Here is a 10,287-nt window from a genome sequence, read left to right as displayed (position 1 = left end):
TATACAGTAAGTGTTTGATTATTTGGGGATTAAATAAAAGCTTGAAAACATCAGGTCTAGTAATCAGAATACTCTAGTTCATTCTGCAGCCTCACTGCGTCATATCTTTAGTAACACAATGCATGCACAGAACACAATGCATCTCCATATAGAAGAGCACATACTGTATACATGCTGTGTAAATATGCACACATGCACACACACACAGTCCAATGTACTGAGTCCAGCTGTCTCCGTCTCTGCCATTACTGTAAGAGAATACCCCCGGCAAGCGCTCTAACCCACTCCATCAATCTCTCTCTGTTTGACAGGAACTATGCCCACCTGTTCTCCCACAGTCCACACGCACACACTCAGACGCTGAAACACAACGTGTGACTTCAGGCTTCAGGTTTGGGTTGGATGGAGACCCAATGGGGTTAGTGTGCTGTCAGTGTTCACGGTAAATATCTGCAATTATGTCTTCTATTGTTGAAGCATCACCTGCAGGGTTTCAGCTCTTTTTTTTTCTTTTTTCTTTTTTACTGATTCAGCATGCTGTGATTGTTTTTCATAGCTTTAGCAGTCAAATACTGCAACAGTAGTTTTGTGGTATTATGCATTTGGAGAATTAGGTGTTTTAAGTACGGCTCAATACATTTTTGATGAACTCTTTACAAGCTAAGGGAGAGCTGTCAGAATCAGAACCTATAACAGTTTAAGAGAATTTTGCCTTTATTGCTGACGTAAATATTGTCAACTACTCATATAAATCAGTATGTTAACATTAAACATGTGACTCTGACTGAAATTGTACCAAGTGGAATTTCCCCACCAATAATAATCGTTTGGGAGTCAAATCACTCTCAATTGCTCCCAAACTGGCCTTGGCATTCTGCACATTTTTCCAGTTCCCACATTGGCTTTGACCTGGACGTTGAACAGCGTAAAGGCAGAGAAGAAAAGCTGGGAGGAAAACAAGACAAAGATATCAACCTGGGTGCAAGAGTGAGAACTTGTACGGAGCTTTGTTGGTGCTTGCTGCTTGCTAACTCGTTTATCTACGTGTGTTTGTTTTTGACTTTAACAACTCCAAGAGCTAGCGAGCAAAATCACAGACTACAGTGTGAGGAATCTGACATATTTCTTTCAATCGAGTCGCCTTTGGTGCTTTTATACTGGGAAAAGGAGAGCAGTCCAATTAAATTGCCAAATTGAGCTATAACTGTAGCTCGACTTAAATGTGACATCATTCTGGTCCAAACGAGGCAGATCACGAGTTATGGAGAAGAATCAAGGAGAAGGTTATCACTTTTTTTTTCAGAAGCATAACATGTACTCACTTTCATTGACCGTAAAGATTTTTAATAGTTATTGTCTTACGTCTTGTCCAAAGTGCCTGGAGTTGTCATCTTTCCAGTATGTGAGCTGATATTTAGCCCCCTACGCCTCTGGGTGTGAAAGACTATAGAAGAATGGCCTCCAGCATAAACAAGCACGATGATTATAAAGCAAAGTATGGATTCTGTGCAGCAGGAAAGGAAAGAAACACTTAAATTGTGCCTTGAAAAAGTGAAGCGCCAATTCATAAGAAAAGGTTATATCACAACACTTGAGACACACAAAATGGAGACCTTACTGAGTGCTATATTATATAGCAAAAGAGCAGGTAAAAGACCTTGCTAATTGTTAAGTAATCTACAAGGACGCAACATTAATCCATCATGAGCTCAAAGAAACATTTAGCAAAGTTATTGTGACAGGACAAGTGACAGTTATTTTGAACAAAGCCGGACTCATGATGAACTTTATAGAGGATATAGATGCAGGAAGAAGGAGAAGGACTGCCTATAACTGTTTCGCAAAATTTGAGTCCAGCAAAATAAAAAAGTAGCATTTCCACATGCATCTGTAATATCCTAAAGATAATCGTATGTATTTGGATTCAGACTCAAACATTCCTCGAGGTGGTGGGATTTGCAGGATTTGATCCCATGATCCTGTGATCTCTAACCTCTAGGCTCCTGCTGCCCTCGTCTACGTAACAAAACAAAAAGAAAAAAAACCCAAACAAAAGAGAAACCAAATCCTTTTAAACTCCTCCTTTGACTCAACCTTTTTTTCTTCTACTCTTCTTCTCACGGCCATAGATCACCTGTCCAACTAGATTTGCTCGTCTTCACACCTCACCAATCACCCTTCATCCCCTTCTCTGTCTCTCTCCCTCCCCCTTTCTCTACCTGTTTCGTCCTCAAGTACGCACACACACACACACACACACACACACACACAAAGACACACCCCGAGGCCACATGGTACTTGCTAATACTTGTGGGACTTGGGAAGCAGGAAATGTTGAGGTGTTTGTTGAGGAGGGGAGCAATAGCGTTCGGGGGTTCAAGGTGGTTTTACTCTCAGGTTACCTGTCCAGGTAAGTCTGTGTTTGTTTAGTGTTACCTCCCAGTAGTCCGGAGGTCCATGCTGAGATGTGTGCAAGGTGTTCTTGTGTGAGGCCCGTTTGGACGACGTGATACTTGTCTATTGATTATTGCTGAACTCAAAAGATTTTCTTGTTTCTCTGTTATATTCTCAGCTCGGGTACAATAACCTGAGAGTCAGTCGACAGAGAAAACAAGGCCCTCTGTTCGTCTCTTCAAATAAAACGATAACGATTGAAAGGACCAATCAGCTGTCTAAGATGAGACTTGTCGGGGTAATGTTTGCAGGGGATCAGGCGCCGTCAAGACTGAGCTTTCACAGCCTCTAAGAAAAATACAAACAGCTGAGCTGGTGGAGGGCACGTTGGGTGCTTAATGTGAAAAATGAATTCGTAAAATCTTTCATGAAAACACTTGTGTTTCTCGTCTGTTTGGCTTCTGTCTAACACACAGGGAAGAATTCAGTTAGGTCTTTATAATTGCTCTTCTTAAAGTTCAGTATCCGTTTGCTCAAGGTGAAATGCATCCTCGCATCTAAATGGATTGCTGTTTTATTTATACTCATTAGTAAATCTGTGTTGAGGTGATGAGCAAAGTTAGAAAGAGAGTTTCTCATCTGGTTCTATACAATCAAACTTCTTTTCTTCAATCTGTATTTTTTGGTGTAACCAACCCTTCCTTGTGCCAAAAACAACCACCCACTTTTGGCCCATTTATAACTAATGCTTCAGACAAGGCAAAGTGCATCGACCAGGACATAAAAAAAATGCATAATCATCCTCATTTTTAACGGCACAGTCATAGGTAGAAAGATACCTCATCTTGGTATTTGTTGTAATCAAAAGTTATCGTTTGTTTATTACAATTACTGTAACAGATGGTTGGAATTTCTGCAAAAGATTGTTTGAGTTGAAATTCAACAACTCAAGAAAACTTTCAAAAGATGGAAGTGTTGTCACAGAAAGTGTTGTAGATTGTACGAAGTAATTTTAGTTTATATGTCTCAACTTTGACTTTGGGTCTTTCAAGAGACATGGATCCAATCCCTGTTTTAATCAACAACCTTTTTGTAGGATATTATCACTTTTTTATAATTTACCACCTAACTTCCTGCTAAGTTTCGCTCCAGTCTTAAATAGTATGGCGATTGAAACAAATGTTGTTCCTTTTTTTAATTCAAATGCCTAAATGCACCCTGATTTTATCTTCCCTTAAGACCCCTCTATTTCAGAACAGGCTGTTTCTGTGTCTGTAGCTTTAAATATGTAAATGAGCTGTGTCTGACCACGCCCCCTTCTCTGGAAGTGCTCGGGTGTCTCGCTCCATGTCCAATTGGATACCATGAATATCTGAATAAAAAGGGTAAAATGAGGATCTGGATGTCTGGCTAACTTTATAAGTTTCAGCTCAATGTTTTTTGTCCAAAAGGAGCTTTTCTGGCTCTCACACGTTCGTCCACTCTACAGTTAAGAGTTTCCACTTCTTCTCCCATGTGGGAGGTAAACAAACCTCAATAAAAGTCAGTCAGTGTGTGTTCAGCCACAGGATTTGTGATTCCCCACAGCTGACAGTCCTGGCATTGAGACCCGGGATAACAAGGAGCACAGCTGTGTTTCCACCCGACCACAGTCCTCCACTTAAACAGAGAACTAATTTGGTTTGTTCGTTGTGGGTTCATGGCATGCGGCTCAACCCTTGAAATAATGATTTAATGCAGCACATTTCTGTGTTTTTTGATGCAAGGTTAGGCCGAAAATCTCAGCTGACAATCTGAGAATTAAAACAGACTGACTGATTTTGACTCAGACCTTTGGTTAGTTTTTCCAGTATACACTCCACTAAAATATGTGAATGCTGGTGTTGGACTATTGTGTTGGATGTGTTTAGTGACTAAATCAAGGCTCCCACTGACTTTAGAATGAACCAAGACGCCATATAAATTTAATGAATCAAACATGAAATCAAGCAGCCAAAAGCAAAGTTGTATGTTGTTGACTACACTTTGGAAAGATGCTTTTGGACAGAGAGACATGACCAGACATGTTTCTAAACTATTTTACTAAATAAGAGTCATAGGGTTAGGTTAGGGTTAGAGTTAGAGTTAGGGTTAGGGTTAGGGTTCGGGTTAGGTTAGGGGTTAGGGTTTGAGGTTCGGGTTAGGTTAGGGGTTAGGGTTTGAGGTTCGGGTTAGGTTAGGGGTTAGGGTTTGAGGTTCGGGTTAGGTTAGGGGTTAGGGTTTGAGGTTAGGGTTGGGGTTTGGGTTAGGGTTAGGGGTTAGGGTTAGGGTTAGAGTTAGGGTTAGAGTTAGGGTTAGGTCTGGGTTAGGGGTTAGGGTTAGGTTTAGGGCTGCTTTCAACACTGGTCACATTACCTTCCATCATTTTTTAATACATTGCATTTAAAGATATTTGAACAAACCACCAAGCTGTAAACATTCGAATGAGCACAAGACAACAGGAAGCTGAACTACTGATGAATCATTGTAATGTTTGTGAAGACGCCACCATTTACACCGTTTTGTTTCCACTTGGCAACAACATTAAACTTTCTGATATACATAGAAATGCTAATCTTAAAGGGCAGAAGCAGACTACCGGCTCATCAACACATGTATGACAGACAAAGTTCCTGACTTACTGGTGAACAAAGTGGAGAACCTTACACTTTTGGAGAGATATTTCAACCAGGAGTTGGTGGAGACCAAATAATGAGCTAAAACAAAGTAAACACTAGATTAACATATTGACACAGTGGAAACATGACTTCCAAATAAACATCCATGTTGCTTTGTGCTGGTTGTCTTTATGAGAAGCTAACAAGTTTTTCATTACAATTATTGTTTAATTAAGTATTTTTATTATTTTATTATGTGGTCAATATTGTGTTTGAGGTTGTAAAATATTTTATTTTACCATAGTATGTGTGAACTTTCTTCAAGAAAACAAAGTATGAGTTTTACTGTACGCTCTTTAAAAAAATACTTAACAGCGTGCGTGTTTATTTTTCCTTTTAGTGTGTCATCCTTCCCTCCACAAGATGTTTAGAAAGAAACTGTCCATCACTCTCTCCGTCGTCTCTTTCTTCTCACCACAGGAACTGTTGCAAATGGAGGAAGAAATGTGGGGAATGTTGCAGAACAGAGCAGGAGGATTCACTCTGCATTGTTAAAGGGCTGTTCCGCTCCATCTCACCTGTACACAGTCGTCCAAGGGAGGAGAAACCCGATAGCTTCACTTAGCTCTGATCTGCTCTAACTGCAGAGATCACACACTGAAGGTCGGAGGGATGGGAGGGCGCATAGCAAACAGGTATGGAGAAGTAAAGGCATCACCTTGAAGGGACGCTTTATGTTGTCAAGTTTACATAAAATGAACGTCAGGAACATACCAAACTTTCTGCAATAATCAGACAACAAGTGTTTAACTGCACTTACAGACATTTTTCTTTTCTATACATTTCATCTTCACACACTTTAATCATTTGTATTTAAAAAAAAAAAAAAAAAACAACCCACAGATATTATGTAGAGAAAGCAAAAATATTGACTCATTAGAAGTTCACTGGACTGAAAATGGATTTAAGTTGGATGCATGAAGAGAAGAATATTTTGAAGTTCTTGGGAAATGTCTCTACTGTGCAACATTAAAACATACGCAATATTTATTTATATTTTCAATATGACAATGACGAAAGGATACATTATGACATACATCATGAATACAATAATTTATTTTTAAAGGCTTAAAAAAAATCAAAGAAAGTTATATATATATATATTATATGTGTGTGTGTGTGTGTGTGTGTGTGTGTGTGTGTATCTACTTTCCCTCCCCCCAGTTGCACCTTAGAAACACAGCTGAACAAGCTTGAACTTGCCCCTGGTTTTAGGACAAGAAGGATAGTCTTTGCTGAAAACAGCTGCCGTGCTGCTGCTGCTGGAAACAGTCGATGACAGCAATCACACTGATTCAAAAAGTAAATGTGGCGGAAAAGCAAAACAATGAGATAAAGGAAGCTGATGAAGTGAAAGTGTCAAGGTTGTTTTATTGTTATGTATCATTTATTCACGTAAAACAATTTGTTTATTTCCTAATGAATAGTAATGTTTTGGTAACTTTTATTCCTTCTTGAAAGCAATTTGTGTTTTTGAGAGAGATAAAGGAGAGAAAACTGGATTTTGCAAGCTGCAGGAAAAAGTGTTAATAAGAACCGTTAGTTTTAACAATAAAGTTTAGAAATCTGAAGCTCTTCAGCTCACAGGATTTCATGACTTGTAACCTTTGATGTTTTTTTGCGAGGAAAGTAATCTTCATCAAAAATATCTCACGGATTGTTTTATGAACACGTGAAGGATACTTAACTCAGGCATTCGAAATATTACGTGACGATCCTTTTGTGGTAAGAGGGAAATATCAGGATAATTTATTTTTTTAATCACTAACAAGCAGTTATTTTAATCTCTTTTTATTGTTCATTCCTGGAAGTAAACTCCACTTCAACTATTCGGTTAAATAAAGAATAAACAGTTGAATAAATTAGCTGAACCAAGCAGTCCTCTCCGTTCTGCGCTTTGATTTAAGGGTAGCTTTCGTCCTTAACCTCAGCCCTGTGTTTATACGATTAGCACAGCTTCACACCTTCCTCTTTTGCTCGAGAGATGAATGAATCTTTGTAAAAAAAGATAAATTTGTTTTTTTTTGCGTCAAAGAGGGAATAAAAAGCATGATTAAAAGAGAGAATTTAACAGAAATGTGTTTTTGAGTATTGACAGTGAGAGAGAGAGAGAGAGAGAGAGAGACAGAGAGAGAGAGAGAGAGAGAGAGAGAGACGGCACCTCTCCATCCTTTTCTTGTCTGTCATCGCTCAAGTCAGAAGCTGATATTAATCTACAGCTGTCTCGCTCTCAGCTGAAACAAATTCACACACAAGCCGTTGAGCTCCTGAGAAACGGAGCATATGGCTGATATTTAATTGTCTTCTTTGGTTTGACCGTGTACTCCGTATCACTTTCCTTTCTTTTCATTGATTTATACCATGATGGTAAACCATTTGTTTTTGTTTTTGTCTTGCTGCGAATGTTTCTGTCTTTGTGTGTTTTGTCCTGCAATGGCGGGATTTTTCTGTTCTGTAGTTTTGAAAAACTAAATTAGAAAAAAAAAATATATATATATAAGGTATACCATTTGTGGAAGGATGTCTCTGAGACCTGAGCGATACCAGGGGTGTGAAGATATCCATCGCTCACGAGATAAGACGACACTAACTGTAAACTATTAAATTATTGCTGTGCGCTAAATCACAACGTTAAAAAAAACAATAATCAAATAAAGGTTAGGTTAATGGTAGATTGACTTCAGAAGATACTTGAGTTTCAAGTGCAAAAAAAAAACAAACAAAAAAACATTGGTGACCTAAGTCGTGCTTTCACTGAACAGCTTATCTTTGCAGTGTTGAGAGATGTCAGGCATCCATCAACAAACTTGTGTTGTGAACTCAAATTGTTTTTTTTAATAAAGTAAAATAATTCAGATTAAACCCAATCCAATGGAATTTCACTTTTTTATATGAAAGTATTTTTTTCTCCTGAAGTCAATCTACCATTAACCTTGTTGATGTACATTTGTGATTCTCTTTCAAAAGCCAAGACATGATTTCAAAATAATAAATGAAGAGCAAAGATTCCCTACTGTGATGGAAACTGTTTTCATGAACACACAGAAAGTTGATATCGAAGGAAAAAAAAATACATCTGACAAACTACATTAAAAGTCGAGAGTCAGAGACGTAGCTCCTTCTCGGTCTCCGGGTGTCATCAGTTCTGTGAGGAGCCGAGCAGAAGAGGGATCCGCTCCGGGGTCATCAGAGTCATGATGGCAGCCTCCACTCACAGCTGATTGACACTTAGCGACGTGTTGGGAAATCTTTAACTTCCTGTCAAGAACTTTTGGTTTGTCCTCACTTTGGCAACGTCAGTGAAACAAGTGAGTCACTTCAGCTTGTTCGGTACATTTACATCTAATCCTGCTTGCTAAGAAGAAACAAAGAAAAAAAAGTCAAACCCATTACTCGGTGCGGATCTTAACCGTTGTAATTATAACAAAAAAAAACAACAAAAAAAACACCACTAGTCTTATTGTTGAAGATGACTTTGTCTGACGTGTCCTGGAGGCGAATAACCTTAAAGAAACAGTGAGTCTTTTTTCCAGATGTTTTCCAGATGTGTTTGCTTTTGTTGTTCATTGAGAGTTTATGTCTGTTTCATTATTAATTATAATTTCACTTTCTGCTTAAATCCCTCTTTTTAGTCATGTGTTTTTTTTTTCTTTTGTGCTGTCTTGTTAATGTTTGCTTCTATAGTGTTTTATATGACAAATTACCTCAGGAGCAAATAAAACTTTCAACAGTCAGTCAAAATAGTCAGTGCAGACTTTTGTCAAAGGTTTTTGTTGTTCAGCCTCAGAATATTTAACCATGCTGAGTGTACAACAATAATGGAGTCCTATTCCATCTGCATGCATTTACATTATAGACTTCATTCACTGTGTCAATATGATGAACTCATGACGAGGTGAAATGTACATTTCATGGACTCACAGGATCTGAACAACACGCGACCATGAAACAAGAGCTCGTCCTACTCTGTGTCGTTCTGCTCGTGTGTCCTTGAGACCGTCCGTGATGTACTTACCTCAGTGACAAGAAGACCTCAACTCTTTGAACGAAAAAAAAAAAAGAGCCACCATGTTCAGAATTAAAATAAATAAATAAAAAATCTACAAATGTTCAAAAATTTGAGGGGAAGTTCGTGATTTGGTAACATTTTGAGCTTCAGTTTTAGTCGTGGTCCTCACAAAAACATCAATTATAGTCCAAGCAAAGTTATATAGACATACATTTGAGAGTGTGTGTGTGTGTGTGTGTGTGTGAAACTATCAACAGTTGTGATTCTTTTAACCTTCTTAGCTGCAGTTTTATTAGAGGTCATCAGAAAAAAAATCAACAGGTCATGGTCCTCACTGAGTGACATAGACATGTAAGTGTGTGTTAGTATGTGTGTGTGTGTGTGTGTGTGTGTGTGTGGGGTGCGCTCACTGAGCTGAGGAGCAGTTGTCGTTGACAGCTGCGTGGGAGCAGGGAGAGAGGGAGTCAAGTGGCTTCAAATAGCCGTCATTCTCTTCATTCATCATATAGTATTCCCCTTTCTCTCTCTCTCTCTCTCTCTCTCTCTGTCTCTCTCTCTCTCTCTCTCTCTCTCGCTCTCTCTCTCACACACAAACCAAGAGTGTAAAGTTTACTCTTCTTTTGTCGATGCAATCATCCTGCTCTCGTAGAAAATGTTTGTCAGATATCCACAAAGAAACAGCTTAGCACAGTCTCGTCCGCTCTGCAGATCAATCTTCAAATGAAACATCCATCCTACTTATATCTGTGGCGAGGTAAATGATCTTTTTACTGATTTTAGCCTGTCAATCAATGTAACATTAAGCAGAAGTTAATAACTCTCCATGTACACATTGTTTTAATTTCATGTTTTCTGCACTGTTTTTCAATGGGAAGCATTTTGTGAATTAAAAAACGTGCATTTATTTCCTTTAAATTATCTGACTGAGCAATGAGACCAAATATTGAACTAGCAACGAGTTCTTATCTTATTTTATAATTTGCAGGTCTCACTGATACATTTGACATGCGACGTCAGTTCATGAATAATGAACCGTGTGAATAAGATTCAGGCCATCGAGTCGGAGACGCCGAACCCTGAACCTGGAAGAAGACACGCTTCTGAGAACAAATGCTCCCCTGGGGGACAATAAAGTTTTGTATTGTATAACAACAGAAAGAAAAGACGTTGATTAAATTACAGGATATT

The sequence above is a fragment of the Symphodus melops genome (assembly GCF_947650265.1).
Source record: "Symphodus melops genome assembly, chromosome: 1".
Classification (NCBI taxonomy): domain Eukaryota; kingdom Metazoa; phylum Chordata; class Actinopteri; order Labriformes; family Labridae; genus Symphodus; species Symphodus melops.
This window is presented reverse-complemented; position numbering follows the sequence as displayed.